Below are 24,011 nucleotides of genomic sequence, written 5' to 3' on the forward strand. Positions count from 1 at the left end.
TACATAAACTAGCCCAGAATAAATTTAGCCTGGAAATTGGAAGATCGTTTCTGACAATTAGAGAGCAATCAGCCTATGGCCCAGCCTCCCTGTGGGACTAGAGGGGATAAAACCCTTCCTGCTTTTAGCGGGAGCTCGCAGGGGGGGCAGCCCCGGTGGACCAGGAATGCTGTGTAGGCCAGTGCTCCTGCTCCTTCCCTTATTTTCCTTCGATTCCAGAGTCAGCCTTATACTCAGTATGCCAGTTCTTATGCCAGTTCTCATCGCTGCCCTCCTTCCTACTTGTCCCTGATGCATATATGGGTTGCTGGATTCACTCTCTTCCGAATGCAGGTGGCTTTCTTCTGACTGGAGAGACTTTTCTGCCTGGTTAGGAGCTTGCTCTGTTCTTGGTGCTTTATATTATTATTGCACACGGTTTTAGGCTTTCAGTTCTGTGATCCTGGCCCTTCTAGGAGGAGGAGAAAAAATCAATTGTATAAAACGGAGCTGTCTGGGATGTTTTGATAACCTGCTCGCAACCCCCTGGATCCAAGCATTCTTCAGTTTTCATCTCAATCTCTTTATCAATCTCTTTGTCCATCTGTCCTTCTTGAATGGGGAAGGAGCCCAAAGGGGACAGACAGCATCCCACAACCCAGGTGGCTCTGCCAAGCCCCATGCAGGTAAGAGCCTCTCTGGAGGGATTTCCACTACTTTCTGCATGGCTTCAATAGGCACAAAATGGTGTTGGGAACCTATTTCCTGCCCTTGCACAATCTGGCCCTGAAAATAACATGTCCCACTGATGGAGGAGGACTTTTTTGGAAATCCTGCTTACTCCTGTTTGCCTCCCTGTAAGCCACAGATGCTGAGCAGCCTTGGGAGCCCAGTGGGAGTAATTTGCAGTCTGAGCTCTGGGAGATGCCCCACTTACGCAGCTCTTTCTAGGACTGGGAAATGAGAGATGCTTCGTAATACCCTAATCACGTTTTGGTGTGCCTTTGCTCATGTCTCCGTCAAACTGTTGTGAGGAGGACACAGGCAGGGAGATCGCTGAGCTCACCTTGGCTTGGCTTGTAAGATTTATAAGGCTTGCTTGGCTATTTGTTTGTTTGGGGTGCAGCAACACATCTTACATCTTTAAGCTGCCTTTTTGCTAAAAAATATGGGCAGTGGATAGATGTGAGGAAGAACTGGGGTTTCTTTTCTTGCAGGTTGTACCCATTACACCAGGCTGGAGCCTTTCTTCATGTTATTACCATAATAACTAGTAAATGCACTCTGAAGCTTCCCAAAAGGCTGGAGGTCTTGCAAGAAGAAGCACAGGACCAAATTTCGCTTGCAACCCAATCATAACACCGAATCCCAAGTGTCCATAAGGGGGAAAAAAATCGTTGTAGCATATCCTGTTAGCTTTCTGAGTTATCTCAAGAAATCTCTTCAGCAAGTAAGTTGAAATACAGGGTTTTCACAGGAATTAGATGCTTGCCTGTGTGTTTTGGGTACCTATTTTCTTTAGGGCCCTTAAAAGTGCCTGCCTTCATTTGTATTCTCTGAATGTCAGCGCTTAACTAGCCTTGGCCACACGCATGCTACATCAGATATTCAAACAATTCCTCTTGATGAAGGAGCAAGGCTTTGTGATAATGCTTCTATTTTGCAAGAGCTGTGTGCATGCAGAGGACTAGCGAGTGCATCTGGTTGAACTTTACGCTCCCTTCATTTCATCTCAATTATATATTTAGTTATCGTTATCAATCTTATCACGTGTGGAAGCTGGGGGGGAAGGAAGGAAGTTTTTGTGCAGCCAAAATAACCCCCCTTCGCTGTGATGCTTCACCTCATTTCCTAACCCAATGCCTCGCGTGCGGTTCTAACCCCCTTAATGCCCATCTTTTACAAAACTCCATTCCCTTGCCCTGTTGTTACGGCAGGTTTTAGATGAATTCTTATCCTTTTCATAAAGCAACGTGGAGAAGGTATCTGATCAGAATACGTTAAAAGAATCCGAAACAATACAGCCAACCAAACTAATTTAGTAAAGCAACAGTTGGCACACGTCAAGGTTTTTTATTCCCTTAATGTATTGGCATATAACTGGGCTGCAGGAGAAGTGGAATAAATCATTGGTGGGAGGACCAGAGACCTGAGCTTTCTCAGCAGGGCAGGAGCCCTCTGTGCAGCAGGTTCTGGTGCGTTTCCCTCTGTGGGGAAGGGCAGTTGAGTGCCCAAACCTCATGGATGGGACCAGGAGGAAGGGCTGTGGAGCTAAATGAGTGCCTTCCCCTAGCTGGGAAGAGCTGGCCCTGGAGAAAGCTGGGCTTGGGTGCTTCAAATGAAGAGCTGGAGAAATGCAGCCCCAAAGGGGCCTTCCTCTGCCCCAGGGGAATTTCCATCTTTGAGGTGCTCAGCCTCCTGGGAAAGCTTTGTTTATTTTATTTATCTTACCCGATCTTGTACCTGCTGTCAGCCCAAGCAGGTCAAACCTTGCATGCTAAATCCAAGCTGGTAGCTCTGTGTCCTGGGCTCCCCCCAAATTAAGCCCCTTGTGTCATGCCTCTGTAGGAGGACTTCAGAGCGCCGCATATCCAGGTTTGTTCTCAGACTCTTCCTTCGGTGCTTTTTGGTCCTAAACTAGCAAAAAGCATATTGAAATTCCTGTACCTTCTCTTTATTTATTTAGTGTTACCTCGGCTCTCCTTGATGAGGATGCCTTGGCATTAAGATTTTACTAGCTGAGCCCTGCTGTGCGGTGCAGGGGAGTGCTTCTGCTCACAGACTCCTGCATGTGGCTGGAGAGCAAATCAGGAACTCTTTGGTAGCCCATGTGCCATGCAGCGCTGTGCTCGAGTCCAGCTGCTCTGCCGAGCACAGCCGGTCCCTTTCTGACCCCCTCCTGCTGTCACTGCACTAACGTGCTGCCTCTGAGCTCTTTTGAGGGGGAAATTGTTTGATGAAGTGGAAAACCAGGCTCAACTCCTTGCTGGAGCTCGGAGCTGAGCTGCCTTCCTTTGCACCTCTCTGGTGAGCCTTATCTCCTTGTGTAAAGGAAAAAGTCTTTAATTTTCAGCCCAATCCCTGCTCTCGAGCTCTTTCTCCTGATGGCCAGCAGCGGTCTATGAGATGCCAAGAGAGCTTCTGTGCCCGTGCCGGTGGGATTTGCTTGCGGGTGCCATGGAGCAGCTGCTGAGGAACAGATCCACGAGGGGTTTTGCCCTGATCTGGGGGCTGGCGTTGGCTAAATGGAGAAAGAAAGAGGAGGATGTGTTCAGTGGCTGTTTTGTGCTGCCCTGTGCTCCATGACCTGGGTTGCAAATATCAAGGTGCCCAATCTAGCAAAACACGTTTGTTTTTTCCATGGGGTCCAGCAGCATCCGTAACTTTGCTTCTAACAGCCTTCCAAAATGACTATGCATTGTTAGGTTTTGGGCTTGGAAAGAGGGACCAGCTGGAGACCTCCTTGAGCTCTCTCCAGGGGACATGGGGGTTGGAGATTCCCCACTCACGTCGGGTGGTGAGTTTTTGGTGGTGACTCTTTCAGCGGGGTGATACCTGGCGTCCTCTTTCAGAGTCCCATTCTGGACTTGTGAAGGGTAACGCTCTAACAGTCAGTACCTGTGAGTCTCTGCCTTAGTTGTCTCCGTTTGCTCTTTCAGTACGCTTGTGTGGAGAATCCCGTGGGCATTGATCGGCCCTCAGAAGGACACTGCTTTGGAGAGGAGCTCGAGTCTGTCTTCCATGTGGTTTGGTATCATGACCTTCCTGGTCCTGAATAACCCCGAAAGCCCCATCAATGCCTGTGGATGCTAATTGTGGCTGTTTGTGGTGCATTTTGTAAGCAGGCGTCTTCCAGATGCATTCTCCTGAAACGTCTAGGTCGTTGCAAAGCAAAACCCCATCACCGATGCTGTCACTGGAGAAAAATGTATTCATTATTATTATTATTATTTTAAGGAAAGATGCAATCTCACCTCATGCATAAAATTAGTTTAATGAAACAGCAGGAATGGGAAGGGATATTTGCTTTCCTCTGCTTGTTTGTGGAGTGAGTGAACAATTTCTTTGCTCCCTCTCAGGTCTTGGATGAATGATATGTCATCAAAACTGTGTTTTTAGCTGAGGTGTGTCCATGAAGGCAGCAGGGAGCCAAGAATTAGTTTCAAAAATTATTCTTTTTTAGAAAAATAAAGGATTTATGAGCTTCTAAACATAGTCCTTGAGCAACCAGTAAGGCTGAGACCTGAGAACATCTTAGGGAGAACAAAAGGGAGTTGGCAGCGGGGGAGCAAATGGGTTTGTGCTCTGTCTTGTAAGCCCTCAAATTGCATTTTGTATAGGGGGGAGGGTGAGAGAGGTGCATGGCACTGGGGCTTGGGGGCTCAGACCTTGGTCTTGCACTGAGCTGAGGTTGCACTGTGCTTTTTGGGGTTGTTACTGCTGCTTTTAGCTGCAACAGTGCCAACAGGCAATGGTGGTTGTGCTGGTAGCACTGTGAAAGTGCCGTTTTGCTTGCCTGCCCCTCTAAAAACTTCTTTCACTTAGCTCTAGGGGTGTTGGACAGGAGAGATGAGGATGAAGGCACTGATGTCAGGTCAGGGCAGCTGCGCGGCGGTGATGGCAGCGCTGCGAGGGCTCTCGTCCCCTCCAGCAGTCCCATGCAGCTTCGTCCTCCAGCTCGTTTCCCGTGGGACTTCGGGTTGTCCTGGCTCCGGAGGAGAAAATCCCAGGGGGGAATTTTTAAAGAAAAGTGAACTTCAATTAATGTCTCCCTCTCCTGTGGAATCAGTAACTTTGAAGAAATGTCAAATGGGAAAGTGCTTGCCTTTAAGTGGCAGGAGGATCTCCCCCGTGCTCGGAGGGACCACTTGACCAGAAAACTGAGTTGTGTGCTGGCTGGTGGGCTTATTGCAGCTCTGGGCCCTGGGGTTTAGGTGAGACCAGGCCGATCCTTTCACTGAAGAGGAGGGATGCCCCTCCTAGAGAGGGGAAGGAGGAGAAAAGCGAGGTGGGAAGCGTGGGCAGGAGGCAATTACAGGCAAACTCATTTTAATTCCATCAGGAAACGTAAGTGAAGGTTGACTTGTAAGCTGGGTTCTGTCGCACATCTCCCGAATCCTTCCTTCCCTTGCAGTTTGTATGGGGTATTCACACTTTTTTCCCTTCCTCTTCTCTTCCCTCTTCAGCTGCGGGAGATGGACACTTTTTAAAATGCGAGGTGAGTTGTTTTTTCAGCTCGTCAAATCCTCTCTAGTGGCGCCAGGGCTCTGAGAAACCCCAAAGAGACTTTGAGGCTGGCTGTGTGCGGTCTCATTTCGCTGGGATGCCAACCCCCTGCACTCCCTCCTCCAGCAACCTTGCTTTGTTGTGATGGCTTCCCAACAGCTCCTCGCCCGTGGGCTCCTGCAGCTCTCCCAGCACTGCTGCCGTTTCTCCCAGCAGTCCCCTTCCTCCCTCCAAGTTAGCTTGGGGATGGACGGGGACCAAGCACATCCTTAAAACTCTCCTCTCCACCTTCAGACATCTCCTTTCCTTGCCTCCATGCTCGTGATCCCCACCACCAGCCCTTCCCAGAGGGGAGCAGGGAAGCAGTCAGTGTCTTTTTATAACAGTCGGTCTCATGCAGCAGTGCCCAGGCTGCAGAAACGTGCTCTAATAAATGTCACGCCGCTGAACACCGCTGGCCTCGGTGACCAACACTTACCATTTACATTCTGTTGCAATGACAGGGGACAAAATCTCCCTGAAGCCCTGAAGCAAGTGAAAACATTGCTGTGAATGAGCATCCTGTGCTTTGGGTGTGGAAATAACTCTGTTGGTATACAAACAGGGATTATATATATATATTTTTAACCTGCTTTTCTTTTTTCTTTCCTTCTGCCCTCGCTTGTGGGCTTGTAGGGAAGAGTGGCTTTGCTGCGAGTGCACATTTGTGGCTGCTGGTGCCGAGATGATGGAAGCATTGATCCAGCCTGCTGCGTGACCCCGTTCAGCACGGCCGTGTGCTGTATTGGCAGCATTAAGTTTGTCTCCAGAGCTACTCTAAGCCAGGATCACAGGACAGATTGAATCGGAGGAAAACCTTGTAGCTTCTTCCAGGGCTCCTGCACTCCAGGGGGGATTCCCAGAGCAGACAGGGCCTTGTTAGTGACATGGGATCTTGAGTAGAGCAAGCCTTGCTGGGAGATTTTATCTGTTTTTATAGCTAGTGCAGGTGGATTTTTATGTGATAAAAGCTGTAAACAGTGAAGTAGCTGGACTGTCCCTTCCTTGGCTTGTAATAATCAGCTTTTAGCTCTGAGTCACCCCAAAGTAATAGGACTTGCTGTGCAACTATGGTAGAGGTCAAGCTGTGTTTGGAGGAGATAAGAGTCAATCCTTGATCCAGGCTTTCAAAGGTGAGGAGAGGGAGCTGGGCAAAGAGGAGGTGTGGTGCTGGTGCTCCCCTTGGGGGGAAATACAGAGCAACTCAGGCCCTTAGTACACATCAGAGAATCCACCCCATGCCATTCCCTGATTTAATGGACTCTGCTCTTGCTCCTGCAGAGAAGGTGGGCACTGCTTTGGGGTATCAGCCACTGCCAGCTGCTGTTTTACCTGGCCATAGCACCGTCTTTTTTGCCCTCTCTCCTATAAACTGGTTTTGAGCAGGAAAATGGTTCCTTTTCCAAAAAAAGTTCTGGCCAAATTGATGACAACCACAGTGCTTTGGTTTGGTGAGTCGGCCTTGTAACAAACAGACCCAGTTTGAATCCTGCACCAACTATAAACCTCAATTTGAGACATTGATTTCAAGTTGAAATCTCTTTAAAAAGCAAATCAATTTCCTTGAGAGAGGGGGGGAAGGAAGAGTGTCTCCCTCTGTCGTGCTCCAGCAGGCAACAGAGAGGGAGGAGGAAGACATTTTTGGCTGCATCTCTGCAGGGTGCCCTGTTGGCAACCTGGATAATATAATACGGTTTTGGCCTTGATGCTGTTCTGTGGTCCTTTTGGACTGTGAAATCTCCTCCAGGAGCAAAAACTGCAACTGGGGGTTCAGACCTGGAGGAGAAGGTCTCTTTTAGTGGTAAGCTTGTAATTTTTGCCTTTCTGTTGGCTCAGAGGAGAGCCGGGGAGCAACGTTCTCAGCTCCTTGCTCGCCCTCAAACTGTGAAGACGCGTCTTACCAGCCGCATAAAGTGAATTTATTTAGTTAAGGGAGGTGTTAATTAAGAGATCTCATTTATTGTGTCTCTGCCGACAGCTCTCGAGGGCCTTTTGAATTGTCAGCTCTGGTGACAGCGAAAGCTAATGGTGTCACACGTTAATGGTGGTATGATTCATGTCGAGGAACGACGCGGCAGCCGGTGGAAGAGGTGGAGAGGGAAGGAAGGAGACGTGGTGGAGCTTGCCGTGGGGGCTCGGTGAGTCGCGACAGCCTGCCTTGCCCTCCCTAAATAAATAAATCCTGGCAAAGATGGGGCTGGGCTGCCCGCAGAAGGACCTGCCCATGGGTTAATGCCATCTCTGGAGCTGCACAGGGGGGAACATTCATTGCTCCTCTCCATCCCGCCGTGTGGCGGCTCAGCAGGTCCGCGGGTGGCTGGGCATGTGCAGCCAGGGGTGTATCTGCATGGATCGCCTTAAAATAACCGGCTGTCCCTGTGAGCCGAGCTGCAAAAGGATCTTTGATTTTGTTTTTAAAATAATCAGTGCTTTCTGCTCTCTGGGAGGTTAATTCTCCTTGGTTAATCAGGACATGTCAATCTGATAACCAAGGGTAGGCCGAACACCCAACCTACGGCTTTGAATTTAAAGTCTTGTAGAAAATAACAAACGCTCTTTATCTGAGGGAATTACATGCTCCAGTACAGCTGTTCCTAGGCACCTCCTTCGGTAAAAGCTGCGCCAACACTTTTTTCCCCTGCTTTTTTCTTCTGGTCTCTGTCAAGTTGCTTTTGGAGGGAAATTGAAATTCTCTCGATGGAGAAAATAGGCCAAAAGGGAAAAAAAAAAATAGTCCAAGAGAAGTGCTAGGCGTTGCGAGGAGGTGCTGCTGCCTTCTCGTGCTTGGATGTTTTGTGTTTGCAGCTACCAGGTTGTCAAACAAAGGCAGCAGTGCTTGCGTTTGGTAAATCAGACCCATCTCTGCCGGGCTTGTCTGCGATGTCTTTAAAGCTTACAAATGAAGCTCTGTTGTGAAGCCAAACTTCCAGTTTCTGTACCCAAACCAGGGGAAGACCAGAGGATGCTGTAGCCATTCTCCAGCTGCTTTCTGAGCCGTGGAGGAGCCTCCACCTGGGCTGCAGCAATTTGGGCAGACAGGGCAGTATTTGGGGAGAACATGGCGCACCTATAGAAAATGTACAGCAGCCAGAAGGCGATTTTAACCAGCTTCTGTTGCCAGCTAGCCATTTTCTCCAGCTCACTGATTTGACTTTAAAACTCCACCAGCGAGCATGTGTTACCTTCTCCCTTTTTTAATTGACTTGGAGTAATTTAAACCAGGGTGAGCGTTGGCCTCGTATAGGCTACTTTTGCTTTCATCTTGACTTTTTTATTTCTTAATTATTTTTAAACATGCAGGGGTTTGCTGCAGCCACGCATCTCAGACATGTCCCTGCAGGGTTTTGGGGGAATTTTCTGCCGTAGTGAGTTCAGGGTTAGGGGGTTTGTTGCACTCAGTATCCATCTCCCAGCTGTGTGGATTCTCTGCTGTTCAGTACTGTGGTTGTGTCCGCAGGGCTGCCTTGTCCTGCCTCAGAACTACTGCTGTATGAACCCGCTTGCACAGGAGAAGCAGCTTGAAGGAATGAGACCACAGGGAGAAAAAGGGGGCAGGAAGGCCTTGGATAACCCAGGTAAGGCTCCCAACACGTCCTTGTGGCTCTTGACTTGGTGGCGGTGACCACTTAGGGCAGCAAAGCAGCAGCCCAGGCCCTTGCACATCAGGACCCAGCACAAATGACAGGAGATTGGCAGGTTGGGAGGCGAAGGGCAGCGTGGATGTGGCCCCCAGCCCACCCGGGAAGGATTCTGGCTCTGCACAGAGTGGCTGGAGCCCAGAGGACGGGGTGCTGCGGGAGGGGGCACAGGAGGGAGGCAGGATCATCGGGGATTCGCTTAAACCGCAGTGTCAGATCCTATAAATCGGAGGGCTTTTGCATATTTCCATATTTATATATGAAAATTTCATGAAGTGGCTTAGAGGCAATTGAAATAAAAACAGGGCTGTCAGAGCCTGAAAAGTACCGGCAAATCTCTACCAGACCATTTAATACAAACGCAGGGGCTTGAGAGAGCTCTGAGCGGGTGGAGAATTTCTGCATGCAAATACTTCACCGGCCCCGTGGGCGCTAGGGACCGTGTCCCAGGGGTGCTAGCAGCACCTTGTGGGTGTGCTGTGATGGTGTTGGGGTGAATGGAACCCAGTCTTTATAGGACTAAGGGATGCTGGTGGGAGCAGCAAGGCGTTTGCATGGGATGGAGCAGGTAAAGCAGGCATTTTGTGCCCTGCACTGGCTGTGTTTTGGCCCAGGCTGTGTCCGCTCCCATTCAAGACCTCCTCTTCCACCTGAATGTGCCCTTTCCTTTCTGATCTTCAGTTACTGGTCAAAACAAGAATTCTCCAAGCCACTGGTCTGCATCACCCTCGCTGACCTGCTGCTGCTCAGTGAGTCTCTTCCTGTGGAATAACTTGAAGCAGCGTTACAGAAGTTCATGCTTCATACCTGGTACAGGCCCAGAGGGGTACAGTGGCCCTCCAGGTTTGAAAGCTGACTGCTCTGGTAACCCTGTGTATCCTTGTGGGGGTTTTGGGATGCTTTTAGGTGTTGCCTGGCTTGGGTACATTGCTAGTGCCATCAGCCTTGCTTCAGGAGCTCACTGTGTCGGCTCTCCCTGAGTCAGCCCCAAATCCCAGTGAGTGGTGTAGCTCTAAGCTCTGGCCTCTGGTTTTTATTTGCACCAAAACCTCTGGTTTTTATTTGCACCAAACATCTCTAAAGAGAAGCTCCTGCTTGCGTGATGCCAGGACAAGAAGGAGCCTCCCCATCCAGTCTCACTTGGGGCTTTTTCCCCCCTTGCTCCAGCCTCACGTCGGGTATCTGGAAGCCACTGCGGCATCTCTTCTTCTGAAGTCTCCAAATCAAAAGGAAATAATTAGTGGAGAGCTCGGATGAAAACAAACTGTCAACAAGAAGAAGGTGCTAATGTGCTTGTCATCCCCAGGGGAGGAAGGCTGGCTGCTCCATCTCTGATGGCGGCGAGGATGACCCTGCTCGCCCAGCAGCTACGGCTGTCTCCGGAGATCAGTTCTCGCCTCGTGAAGGCGCCGGCTCCTTCTGCAGCTCCCCATCTTGTGCTTGGGAGGGAATTGGCCCCAAAACCTGTTTTTTTTTTTTTTTTCCTGCTCTGAAAAGCCTATGGACACAGCCAGCCTGGACCTCGATGGCTGCAACTTCCCCAGCACGAGTGCTTTCAGCTCAGGTTTTATCCGCTAACACAGACGCCTAAAATCGATTTGTATCCTAAAAGTGCCTATTTCTCTTCATTACAGAGAGACAGGCGTGCAGAATGAGTAGCTCAGACGTAGGTGTCTGCAGTTATTAAGTTAAGCAAGACGAATCCCAATGTCAGCATCTCCCTCGGTTTGGCTCGGGAGTCCTGCAGGACTCCTCGTGGTGACTTTGGTGCGGGGTGACATTGGTGGCTGTGGGGATGCTCGCTGGGTGTTTGCTGTCTGAGGTGCCACATAGCTTCCCCAGGGGCAGATGGACTCTGAGACCATGTTTCTCCCCACAAAGCTCTTTGCTTTAGGATATTTTCTTTTAACATCTGATTCAAGAAGCACGTAGGGTGTTGCCTGTCGTGAGTCTGGGAGAAGGTGGCTGGGACAAAACCTTGTCTGGGTGCACCATCTTCAGTGACAAAATGCACTCCAGTTACTTCATTCCCTGTTAAATTTGGTCTCGAGGATTGAGCTCTCACTCCTTGCAGGTGTTTCTTGCGTGCCCTTCCCTTGCTTTGACAAGCCACCATCACACGCAGCTGTGTCTCTAAGGGCCCTTCAGCGAGACACTCCTGGTTTATCTCTGATGTTGCTGTCGGCTCAGGCAGTCCGGGCTCATTTTCCTTTGTCAGGAGTGAGGATGAGACTCTGTGGAGGTCTCTGCTCTCTCCATCTCACCATCCTTCATCCCAGCTGTGGTGTTGCTAATAATGGTCCCTGCGGGGCCACTTGCCCATGTAGGAGGACACCCTAGTGCCCTTGTCCCCTACGTCCTCTGTGGTTACAGCCCCCAGTGGCCAGCAGAGGTGCAGGGGTTGTTGCCACCTCTACCAGCAGGGGAGCCTGGGGTTTTGGGTAAGGACCTGGTGCCCAGGGTCCCCGCTGGGTGTTGGGGTGCAGGACACAGCCAGCTCACTTGGTTGCTGCCACCTGTTGCTGGGTGAAGGGAAGGAACGGGGCTCAGCGGCAGAAATCCAGGGGTGCACATATCTGGGGAGCTTGGCTCGAAGTTTCCATTGCCTTTGGGTGTGCATCTCCCAAAAGCTCTCAGCGGGAGGCCTCTCGCTCCTCATCCCCCTTCTGCATCAGGGGCTTTCTACTCCGGGGTGCCACCAGCGATGGGTGTAATGGGAGGCAGGTTTTAGGGCTGGCGTTGGTGGGGCCAGGGCTTGCCAATTTTTAAATGAATGCTTCAACACTTCGGTGTCGGTTGTCTTGCTGCAGGCAAGCAGAGGAGACTTTGCCCGGCCAAGGTGAGCACGGGTGGAACATGAGTGCCCCAGCCTCCAGCAGGACTTCTGCCCATCACTTCTCTGCAGGGCTAATGATTTCTGAGAAAAAAGGGGATGCCTGCCAGTAAATACCTAAAATACCCTGTATTGGGTGTGCAGTTGGGTGCTGCTGGTTTCTCCAAAGATGCAGTTTGGCTCTTGCTCTGTTGTTGGCAGCATCTCTCACCTGCTCATGGGGCTTGCCCTCGAGTCCTGCCACCTTTCTCCAGACTTGTGTGCCTGTGATTTCCTCCAGCACCCATCCCCTTTCCCTCTACCTGGCATTAGAGGGCAGTCAGAGGAAACTTTCCCTCTCCTCCCGCTCCCCGAGCTCTGCAGGCTGCCGGAGCCACCCCAGGAGCAGAGAGCTGACCCCAAAGCACGGCCCAACTTCCAGCCTTTGCCTGCCCTCGCCCTCCCTGTCTTGTTTCAGGTTGCTGGCCGTGCCTTCGCCGCTCGGAGCTGCTCTCAGGGTTTTGTTTTTGACATTTAGGAAATGGCATCTGCAGCGCTGATAAATACTGCGTGCTACTTCCCCCCCCTCGCCCTCCGTCTCCTCCTAATTGACATCTTAGAGTCTGTCTCCGTTTGACAAATCAGGCTACTTATTATAAGTGATGACATGTATAAATATTGCAGGCATTCGTTTTACATCTGGATACCCTGATAATAAAAGCTATCAGGATCTCTCCCCACCCTTGCATAGCAATTACGACCAAAGGGTTTTCTCCTCCACCACCAGAGCAGGATTTGGAGAGTGAACTGTGCCTGTGACAGCAAGATTTCCCTCTTACGGTGGGGGAGCATGATTTTGGACAGTAAAAGTGCTTTGAAAAAATAAAAATAAAAACATTTTATTTATTTATTTATTGATTGATTGATGAATGCAGCAGCACCACTGTGAAGTCATGTAAGCTGTCACATGTAGCTAAGAGGTCTCGCAGGAGCCCTTTTGCTCATAAAAACCTGGATTTTGTTGTTTTTCTTTTTTTTTTTTTCTTCTGGGATTTGCATGGATCTGCATGTGAAGGTGAACACCAGGAGCAGGTGATGCAGCGGAGGAGGTCTGTAAAGCTGCAGCACCCAAAGTCTCACCCTGAGCACCCATCCCTGTGTGCCAGGGTGCGGGGTGACCCTGGTTGGTCCCATGGGTGCTGTTGCTGCTGGTGGGTGCTGTCCCTGTGCTCTCCATCTCCACCGGCAGCCCCAGAGCCTGCAGCCCGGCCAGCCTCTGCTCCGGCATCCTCCCTGGCACGGGCTGAGACTGTCAAATTGCAGGGTATTATTTTTAGCCTGGTTTCCTGAGGAAAAGAGGCTTACACAATTGTACTGTCTGTCAGTGCTTTTCCTCCCACCACCCTCCTCTTAACAAGTTTTGAACCCCTTGTCAAATGTACGGGCAGGGCTGGGGAGCTCCAAGACGTGAAGCTTCTGCGTGTTTTCATGCGAATTAGCAGCAACCTCGCCACGCCGGTACCTGGAGCGGGAGGAGATGCTGGGGAAGGTGAGAGAGGAAAGGTTGGTAGGAGGGCATGTCGTCTCTTTCCTCTGTGACCAAAATAAGGAGAGGCAGCCCTGCGCTGCTTTGTCTTTGCAGGAGGTAAAAGGATGCTCTCCCCAGCAGCCAGCCTTTGTTTGGACGCGGCACCTGGAAAAGGGATGGAGAGGGAAGGTGCAAGGTGAGAGGCTGCGAGCGGCCTCTGTTGAAGGCATGTTCTCAGATACAGATATTAAGTGCTCATGCCTTAATTGAAGTTAATTTCTGGGAGAGGCGTTTTATTAGAAAAGACTTCTCCAGCTCAGGCGTGTCCGCGCCATCTGCTCGGAGCTGCCGGTGGCGAAGCGCTCGACCTGTGGAAGCGGCTGCTCTCAGCAAAAGGATGCACCGGGCAGAAAAGCCTCTTCCTCCTCTCTGTTAGCAGTGCTGATTGTTATTGACAGGGATTTATTATTTTTTTTTCCCCAGAATTTAATGCTTCTGCATGCAGTGGGAGGTGCAGAGCTGGATCTCCTGTGGCTTTCCCCAGTGGGGCTACTCTGATGTCTCATAGTGAGGTTGAGCAGGCTGTCCTTGGTAGGGCTATCGCCTCTCTCATCTGTCTGGCCACTTGTTTTCATGAAGCTTGCAGGAGCTGGAGATTTCTGCCCTACATCAAGACTGGACGAAAGCTATTAAATGGTGGCTTAGCTGAGATGGACATGCGTGCACATCCATAGGAGCTCTTGTTCCTTACCAAAGCGATCTTAATGAGAGACAGCTCCTGTTAATGACTGCTTAGTCTTTCAGTTGGGGTGTTTGCTGGGAATGGAATTTTTATGGGGAAACTTATGTGAAATGATGATAGTAATTAGCTGTAATCAGAAACAGGGAGGGAAGGGACCTGGTTCTTTCTGATCCCATAATCCTCCCTGAGATTTTGAAAGAAGTTCATTTTCTACATTAAGATGAAACCAAGATTGGTTTATTATTATTTTTATTAAACCATAAGAAGAGTGTGAAACTCTGGGGCTGGATTGTGGCCGGGGCCTCACTGGGAATGTTGGAGGCAGAGAGGTACAAATCCCTGCTTTGAAGGGCTTGAATCTGAGCCATCTGCATCCCTGGCCAGTGCCCAACATACCACGGTATTTGTGCTTTGTGAGGCTCTTTTCTTTCTTCTTTTCTCTCTTTCTCTCTCTTTTTTTTCACATTTTAAAAATTATTATTTTTTTAACCACTGACAACTCCACGATGACTCTGAAAAATCTGTGGCCTGGGTAAATAAATTTGCTATTTGAAATGGCCTTTCTTCCTCCTCTCTGCGAAATCTTGTGTTTGGCAAGTTGACATTCTCTGATTAAAAACCATTTTGTCTCAATTTCTGACAGTCCTTACTCACAGTGAGTGGGTTTTGCCCATAAACAGAGAAGTTACTGGGTAAACCTGAGTAATTCTCCTTTTAAAGACAGCTTTTGCTCCTGTCTTCTCGCCTCTCGAATAACCTTCTGAATTTTGAGGCCAATTGTCATGTATTTTGATGTAAAACCTGAATCTACCTCCTGATTTACTCAGGAGGGATCCAAATTTACTTAAAACAAGCCCAGGATTCCTAATGAAACGTTCACCTGCTTAAGGAAGGCTTTAAGAACACTCTTTATTAAGAAGAAAAAAAAAAAAGGAAAGTCCTTTTTATCACTTAATGCAGTGATGGATTATTTTTTTGTGCAAATTTTAGATAAAAGGGGCAGAACTTCTAATTACATTCCGTAGGGAAGCTTAATAATGTTTACCCAAAGAATCTTGTCTTGAAAATTCACCAGGGTGAATTCTGTTTAATTTCTGCTAAAATCCCTTAGCTTCATTCCTGCTGCTCTTTCTGAAGACCTTGTGCATAGACCTGCCCAAGGAAGGAGAAACCAGGGGTTTGAGTTCCTCTCTGGCATTTGGAGAGGGCTGGCGATATTTGAAGCTGCTGCGTTGCGTGACCTCCCATCTTTCTTGGCGTTTTGTGTTTTGAGAAGCTATTGATATCTGTATTCTTGTGAAAAGTCTTCCTAGAGTGAGTGAGAAGGAAAACCTTGCACCTCATTTTCCCATGAAGGCTGACTCGGGCCCTTGCTTGCAGACAATGGACATTAAGTAGCCAGGATATGATCTCCCCGAGATGTTCTTCATTAGAAATGAATGGTTTTAGAATTATTTGGAATTGCAGATGCCTTTTTAATGCTTGCATTGTGTCAGTGCCCCCCTATATGTTGTAGGACAGCTGAGCCACGCAGGTGGCTCTCTGCATTCCTCATGTCCAACAGCTTTCCATCTAGCATGGGAAGCCGGTGCCACCGGTCATTTAAGCCTGGTTTTTGATTTTTGCACCACTGAGAGTCATCAGGTCTAGTTCTCACAGCCATCTCTTCCTTCTGAAGTCCACCACCACTCATTGTTTTGGGTTGTTTTGCCTTCTGAGAAGCGAGTTTGATGAGTGTTGGCTCCCAGTCGTTGCAGAAGTGTTGAACGCGAGTAGTCACTGAACGGCCTGCTCAGCAAAAGCCCTCCGGACTGCCTCCTTTTTTGGTATTATCTATTGTAATCTTATTTTCTTTATGCAGAGCTTTTCTTTGATTCATAATTCTTATTGTAATGTTCCCCTCCTACAGTTTAACAAATCACTCGCCCATGTGGCGCGGTATCAAATGTTTTTCTGAAGTCCAGATGGTCAAGCTCTCCCACAAAAGACAAAGATTGGCTTTTGTTTAAAAAAAGCCGTTATCTCCCGGAAAAAATATATTTACCAGGCCTGCCTGGCAGAATCCATCTGTGTGAAATCCATTCTGCGCTTTATCATTTTTTTTAACTTATCCATTTTCTTATTTTTTTGCTTTTGAGTTGGTTCTGAAGCTGGCGGGCTGTTAAGATCAGCCTGAGTGACCCGTAACCGCCACACCTGCATCCCCCCAGCCCCTCTTGAATATTCTCCTTTAATCTTAATAATCTTAAAGCTGTACCCTCGCTCCCCCTTGTTAGATGAGTTTAAAATAATCTGCGGAGAGAGAAGTCTCTGGGAAGCAAGGCGGTGCTGCTGAAGTGATTATTTCCACTGCAGAAAAGGTTGAAAACCGGTTACAATTACGGCTCCCAGTTCTACGTGTTAAGGGATTTGCCTTTGGGGATTAAGCAGGTGAGCGTTGTGTTTTGCTCCCCTCAACCATCGGTTTCGGGGCTGTCACAGAGTTTGCAGAGGAAGATAGAGGAGGCCACCCGTTCCCTGCCTCCCGAGAGCACCGAGCACGGCTTGGCACGCAGCAGGACGAAGATGATTGAGGTCTGACACCTGGCAAGGGCACGCAGCGCCTGTCAGTGGGGAAGATTCATCCCCCCTCATCTGCAGGGGGAAAGTTGAAAATAAAGGTGGTGTGGGTTGCTGAAGCATCATTTGTGAGCATGATCTGTGGGCTCGGGCTGAGATTTGCTGTTTGTTTTCCCGTTGCCTGCGCTGGCTTTGACCTCGGGACCGTGTGCGGGTGCTCTGCGGGTGTGCTAATGGATTAACTCCTGCTTGCGAGCTAGGAGGCTTCCCTACCTTCGGAGATGCATTTCGGGTGGTTTCAAGGGCATCTCGGGTGCCTCTTCAGTGGTGTGACCGCACTCAGCAGAAGTACGGCTGCTTTTAAAACTCTTCCAGGCAATGTTTCTGTGGAGCAAGAGGCCATAGAGGAAAATGAACTTGGGTGTTTCAAGCAAAGGGAATGAAGGAGGCTTGGTTGAGCCTCTTGGTGCTTCTTGAGGAGGATGAAGCTTCCAGCCTGGATTCCCAGGCTGAGGGCGAAGAGTCACTCTAGGCAGGAATTTTCCACTTATTTTTTCTTTTTGATGGAAAATGTCAGTGTAATTGACTTTTTTTTTTTTTTTTTTGACAGGCCTGTGCTCAAACCACTTCAGAGAGCTCTCAGGGCTCCTTGCAGATGCGGCGAGTTCCTGCAGCTTCAGCTCCTGCACTGCCCACGTCCAAATCTGGGCCTTTGAAAGGACAGCATAGCTTCGTGCCAGAGACCTAGGGGACAGAGGTGCTACCTCCTGGTGAAGGAGAAGAGCTAGGAGACCTACTGGAGCAGTAGACCACCGTAGAGATCAGGTGGGTACAGCCAGCAAGCAGAGCAGCACATCAAACATCAGGCTTTGTTACAAGGGGTAGTCCTGTACCACAAACCCCAGGTCCGTTTCACGCCAGCGTTAGGGGATTTGATTTCTGCATAACGCACAAATCTAGGTTTCTTTGAGAAGATAAAGACCTTTTGCCCCTAATGGGTCGCCTTCTGCAAACATCCATCCTTACAAGTACAAAATGTCCTTTCTGTTGTTCCTCTCTGAGTCAGGATTGCCTCAAACACCCCAGAGTAAGCAGCCCCTTACCCCCTTACCATTGGTGTCGGAGAAAAGCTGGACCAGAAACAGTTTTCTGTGGGGAGGGTGCAGCTTTTGGAGATGATTGGAATGAAACAAATCCCCTGTGAATTAATTGAAAGGGTCAATGTCTGTAGTTAATCAGTTGAAATTGCCTATCGTTATCCAGCTGTGTCTTTCATGTCAGCTAGAAGACATCTGGGAGGCAGCAGCCATCAGGTAAGTGGACTGAGGGAGTCTGGTGGGTGTTTTTTCCTGTGGCAAGTGGTCTCTCAGTGGGCACATGGACAAGTCTGTTTTTGACGTATATCTGGATTTATCAGCGATCTAGTTTTGCCTCTATTCCTCCTTGCTGTTTTCTCTCAATTAGGTGGTGGCTGGAATAACTTGTCTTAATGACACATCCTCAGCACCGATTTCAGTGGTGACAGTTATTAACGGTTTCACGATAAGAAACAGGTGTTTCAGCATGGTCCATCAGGCAGAAGAAGAACAATGCCTCCCCAATGTCATTGTTCACGTTGTATTCAATGACTGCTAGCTTTTTTTATGAAGGTTTTATTCAACCTCATAGGTAGCATTTACTATTTAGTATGCAGGCTTTGGGCAAGCTAGTGGAGTGGAAAACCTTTTAATTTCTTTTTAATGCAAACATGGATCTTGCAAGACCTTGTCAAGCGATGGGAATAGGTATGGACTCTCGCTTACAGCTCTCAGCATCGCTCAGTGTTTGCCTGCAAAAAAAAATCCTGGGTTCTTCTAATGGGACCTCTGTGGTCCAAGGGACAGGTCCGAGCACGAAAGGATTGGGCAGAGAACATTGTTAGGATAATGGAGGTGTTGCAACAGCTCCTGGGCTCTGCTGCTGCTGCTTCCCATGCTTTCCCATGGTGGGGAGGGAAGGGAGCAATGTTTGTGAGCATGAGGCTGTCAAATACCCTGGGTAGTTTTTTTTTTTTTTGACAAGGCATGATCATTGATCACTTGCCTGTGTTGTGAGGGTGGGTTTGCTGGTTGTTTTGTTTGGCCAGGACTCACACAGTGCATTTTTCTATCCTCCTGCTCCCCTTTTGCTGCTGTTTGCACTTCTGTGATGCACACTTGTCTCTGTTCTCCATCTGATCTTGCAGTGAACAACGTGAGAGGCCTTGGGCTCAGTGTATGTGCGCCGCAGAGCTCAGCTGCACCTTGAGAAGGTGAGGGGACAAAATTTGATCTCTACCATTTGCATCACGTGCTGAGATTGACTGGAGGGCAGCTGCCGCAGCCGCTAATAACTGCATCCCACCGGTGTGCTGCGCAGGTCTCGCTTTCTCTGGCTGTGCTCCCGGTGCTGAGAGAAGAGGAGGAGGTGAGGAGGAGGTAGAGAAACCACACTGGCCCTTTTCCATGTCCTGTGCAGGAGATATTCCCAGAGGGAACTGCTTGTCTGTGATGCAGTGGGGCTGGCCATCTGATAGATGCCAGAGGGGATATTGGGCATTACTTAAGGGACACATTTCTACATCCTTCATCTTTGCAGGAGGAAGCTCCTCAGGGCAGGGAAGAGACAGAGCCCTTGGTGCTTGAGCATTGGGCATCTTCACTTCTTGTTCATCCTCTGGTCTGTGCTGGGGTCTGGTGCTGACTGCGCTGTGGGGCCATGCCTGCCTGGCCTGCTGGGGCTGCTCTGTGAGCCTTCTAAACAGTCTCTCCAGCTTTTATTTTGTACCACCATCAGCCGTGCAACCTATTTATTTCCCCTTGGCATTTGGGTGTCACTAAGGGCAGATCAGAGCAAGGTTCACCAAAGGTGCCCGATGGGTCCCCTTGGCCTTCAGCAAGGCAACGCTCTCTCCTGCCCCAGTCTGACTGCTTGGGCTCCCTACTGAACAAGGAGGGGAAAAAAAAGATTAATTGGTGATAAATAATGCATTTTGTTCCCACCTAAAGGTTGTTTGATCTCCGTAGTCTTCATTCCTCCGGTGACAGGGAGCTCAGTGTTAATAGCTATTTGTCACCCGGTGCAGTGCTTAAACAGCCCGAGCAGCGCTGTGTTCAGCTCATACGTCCCTGCCACAGGCAGGGCTTCCCATTATTACTTTCTTTACATTTTTTTTTTCAATTCAGCTCTCCTGTGGTGGCTTTTCACAGCAATTTCCAGAAGTGAAACAATTAGCAAACATTAAACATCCTTTTTCTGGGAAAGCAGCAATCAGGAGGGAAGATATAGTATCCGTCTAAAGTCTCCCTGTACGTAGATACATGCACACAGAGCCCCTTCAGGCTGAGCAGAATTGGAAGTGATAGTTACCAGTATAATATTTAAATGAGCATTAATTACCATAAACCATTCGGGTTTTAATGTCTCCTTCTGTACAGTATGTAAATCAGGGCTGGAATGGGCTTGTGAGCATGTATTGGGCCTCTGGTGGTGTGGATAAAAGGGCTGAGTTTTAGTACTGGGATTCAGCCATGCCATTTCCATTAATGTTAATGGGAGCTACAGGGCCAAACCCTGGCCACGGAAGGGAAGGTTTCCCTCTCATCCTCAGAGACAGCCCTGCCCCGAGGACACCTTGTGCTTGCTTTTCCCATCCCAGCATACATGGAGAGGCTTTCTGAGGAGGAGGAGGATGCCTAGATGCCAAAATGACTCAGCTTTGGGCTCCCAACCGGGAAGGGCACCACAAGGTGCAGGTTTCAGCTCCCCCTGTCTGCACAGATAACGTGGATTTACTGAAACGCTCCATTTCTCGTGGTGCCTATGGGTGGGTGGGAATTTCCATCCCTCTGGGGCCACGGCTCCATGCTGCTGCTCTGCTGCCAGCAGCTTGGGTTGCAGGGGTTTTCTCCCCATCCCCTTCCTCCCATGCTTTTGCTCTGCTGCCCCATGCTGCTGGATCTGCAAAGCAGTTTGGTTTTTAGCCACAAATGTATCTTTTTTTAAATTTATTTTTAGCATCCAGACCATGAGACAGGTAATTCCTTGGCTCACGGAGGTGTTTGGGACTGAGGTGGCCTTTCTGAGCACCCCTCGCTGGGCAGCATCATACCCCATCCATCTCCTATCCAGCCTGCCCTGCCACCCCGAGCACAGGGAGCAGGACTCCACCTGAAGCTGCTGGTGATGGGCAGGTCTTCAGGTGCTTTACAGCTCCTCCCCAAGCCCCCATGTCCTTCCTCTTCGCCCCCCTCTCCCTCGGTGGGGACCTAGTTTGCCTTGCAAAGTGGTCTCATTATAAATGCATCAGCCTCTGCCGGTCTCACGCGCGCTGCCTTCATTTAGCCCTCCAAGCTCGATTACATCTGAGGATGTCTTGGGGTAATTAAGTAATATTAGAACATTTTCTTTTCTATTTTTTTCCCCTATCCTAATGCAGCTTTCAAAGCACAAGCCTTGGTTCTCACCCACCGGAGCCCACTTCGCCGAGCCTCTGAATTCTCCCTAATGTACCTTGCCATGAATGAAGGCTAATTACATTTCTGAAAGATGTCATTAGTGTCATATTCATGCTGGGTTTCAGAGAGCTAGCACGCAGCAGGGAATGCTCCCTTAGGTGTCTTTCAGCCTTACTGTACGCGGTTCTGCCGCGAGGAGTGGCCGGGCTCTCTGGCCGGTATGGGGATGTTCAGCCGGCAGAGGCTGAGCTTGGTTGAGAGCATCTCTTCCCATGGATGTTTTGCATCCTTCATCTCCGGAGCTTATCACGGTTTACAAATATTAACTAATTAAGCCTCTCAGAGCGCCCATGAGATAAGTAATTGCTACTCTAATGATTAGCATTGTAGCCACTCTCTTCTCTAGGCATTGGACAGTGCTTTTTGCTATAGAGAAGCAAGGCGGCAGTTCTTAAGCATACAATAAGATAAATGATACTTTTGGATGATCTGGCCAGCTGACCTGCAGGTTGGTGGCCAGAAATCCAGAGCCACCACAAGAGATACCCGTGGCATTGCTTTCGAAGCCTGCCGTCCACATTCTTCCCTCTTACGTTTGCACAAACCCACCTGAGCCCTACTGACTTCAGCGGAGGCCCCTTGGAGACTTCCCCAGAGGGAAGAGGACCCAGGGTTTATCTACTTGGGTAGCTCATTGTTTGCATTGCGGATGGGATGTTGGTTCCCAAGGAAACTAAAAGATGGTGGTCACCATTTTATTTTTCTCTCCCAAGATTGTCCCAGGGATGATATTCTGGTTTTACGCTGCCATTGCTCTCCTGTTCAGCCTGGTGTGAGGTGGCCACCAGGCTCCCCCAGGTGAGTACTGCTTTCAAGGGCTATTAGGTGCTCATAACAAGAAGTCACACATTGCATTTTCGTAGTAATTTTTCCTTAGATCACTTAACGTTGTACTGCGTTGCATTTTGTTGTCCTGGAGAGATGCATTAGGTCTGTTAGTGGGGATGGAGTTTGCTGCTACTGAAAGAGGTCAACTCTCCCAGGCAGTCCCGACTCCTGACAAGTGCCTGATTTCCCTCTCCTTCCTCCTCCAAGGCTTTTTGGAGCACTTCTATAAGCAGGATAGCAACAGGGATGCTGCTGCCTTGGCCACAATTTTTTTTTCCCCTGGTTTTGTTTGATTATCTTTTCTCCTCCGATACTTGAAGGGGAAACACCTTCAAGCTTCACCCCCCTGCACTTGGGTATGGGCTCTGCAGTTTTTTTTACGTCGAGCTCAGCTCTGTAGCACTGTCTGATTTGGGGTGTTGGGTGGGCAGCTGCTTTTGGAGGCATTACATCCAAGGCCAAAGCTGTGGAGCCAACTTTGCCCTTGGGTACCTCTGCAGGGACAGACCGAGAGATTGGCTTCTCTGATTCATGCATCGGTGTGAAATTAAAGGCATTTTGGAAAAAGGCTGCACCAGCAAAGCTAAGCTGCCCTGGGAAATGGGAGGTGGAGAAGTTAATTGTCCGAGGTGTGGGAATTCCAGGCTTTCCCACGGACTCTGCCTTTCCAGCCCCGGCCAAGCTGCCAGCTCACCCTGCTGCAGAGGGAGATGGGCGGTAATTGCCAGGGTGGGTTTAATTTTGGGGGCGAAGGCAGGGTCTGGGCTGCGAGACAGCTGCAGGGCTGGGGAGAAACTTGGGCTCTTACCAGTCAGATAGGTAGGAGAAGCCTAAAAGAGTTACTTGCGTGTGGTGTGCTCTGAGATAAGCCCAGAAACCTGCCTTGAGCCAGTCCCAGGTCAGGGAACCACAGCCTCTGGTAGCTGTCGAGGGTTTGAGGCCGAGCAGAAAAAGCTGCAGAAAGTTTTCCGAGTGTATTTAAATCACGTGGGGCTGCCAGGACTCTAACAACACATTCTGTAGATTAGGGAACCTAGTAATTACAGCTAATAAGTCCAAAATGTGTAATTACCCTGCAAGCAGTTGGAGCTAGAAGGCAGAAATAAGCGTGGTTGTTACACCGTTGTTAGGTGATCTATCAGTTCCCCCTTGCAATGTCCAAAATCCAGGAGGTGCAGAAGGAGCAGCTGCTCTTTTCCCCAGCCTCCATCTTTGCTGGTGCTGGAGGGAGCCAGCTCCTTTTCCTGCATCCGTTGCCCAGCCAAAACAGTCCCAAAATCCAGCTTTCTTTCCTTAAATAACACCATTCCTGATCAGATTTCTAGATCTGTGGTGGGAGGCTCTTTAGGAGAGGTGTTTGTTTTTTTCCCCTGCTAGTTTGTTTTCCTTCCTAATTAAAGTAGCTCTTTCATCAGTCCCTGTATTTCTTTCCACCCTCCAGTTTTCCCAAAGAGGCTTAGTAACATTTCCTGCCTCTAATCAATACACAATTTATATGCAATAACTTTGTCAGGAGAACAGGGAAGCAGCTCGCAGAGTTTCTCCTGTAATTTCAGCGTGCCGTAGCCGTTGGCTGAAGGTCAATGCAAGCTTGACTGTGACTGATTTTTACTGTCTTTGGGCAATCTGTCAGCAAAATGCAAGCTTTGTAAAACCTCGGCTAGACGCGGGCCGTAACAGATAGAGCTGTGCAGCCTGCCAAGCACGCTGAAGCTGGCTCCCTCGGCAGTGCCGCACACGGTAAGGCTTTGCCTTGTGCCCACGCTGCCCTCCCTGCTGGAAGGAGGGGACCCCATGTCTCCATGGGGCATGATATATGTCCTGACAGATGCTATTTTCCCCGGTAATAGGGGTGGTGGGTGCTTTGATAGTAAGTGAAGCTGGTTCCTGCTCAGTGAGTGCGAGGAGCAGCTCCATTAGGTGCCCCTGGGGAGCGCGAGACAATTCTGCAGAGAGGACCGTGTGCTGGAGGAGTGGGCACCTCGCTTAACCTGCCTCCGTGTGCTCATCTGTCTCCTGTCACTTGTGATCCCACTGTCACCTCTTCATCATCCCTCTGGCTGCGGCCGTGCCAGAGGAGCTCCTGCTGGGAGGAAGCTTCCATCCTCAGAAATGAAGCCTTAAG

At 49.4% G+C, this 24,011-nt stretch overlaps 1 protein-coding gene across 1 annotated transcript in view; it reads left to right on the top strand.

Moving 5' to 3' along the window:
- The first annotated feature begins 5,047 nt into the window (after window positions 1-5,047).
- UNC5B (unc-5 netrin receptor B) overlaps window positions 5,048-24,011 on the top strand; it is a 143,487-nt gene continuing 124,523 nt past the window's right edge. The window contains exons 1-6 of the mRNA XM_067000999.1: window positions 5,048-5,197; window positions 5,881-7,382; window positions 8,702-8,819; window positions 17,134-17,348; window positions 18,748-18,813; window positions 21,772-21,856. The gene's annotated coding sequence lies outside the window, so the exon portion shown is untranslated. The remainder of the gene's footprint in view (window positions 5,198-5,880; window positions 7,383-8,701; window positions 8,820-17,133; window positions 17,349-18,747; window positions 18,814-21,771; window positions 21,857-24,011) is intronic.

Source organism: Anser cygnoides, chromosome 7 (assembly GCF_040182565.1).
Source record: "Anser cygnoides isolate HZ-2024a breed goose chromosome 7, Taihu_goose_T2T_genome, whole genome shotgun sequence".
NCBI classification, from domain to species: Eukaryota; Metazoa; Chordata; class Aves; order Anseriformes; family Anatidae; genus Anser; species Anser cygnoides.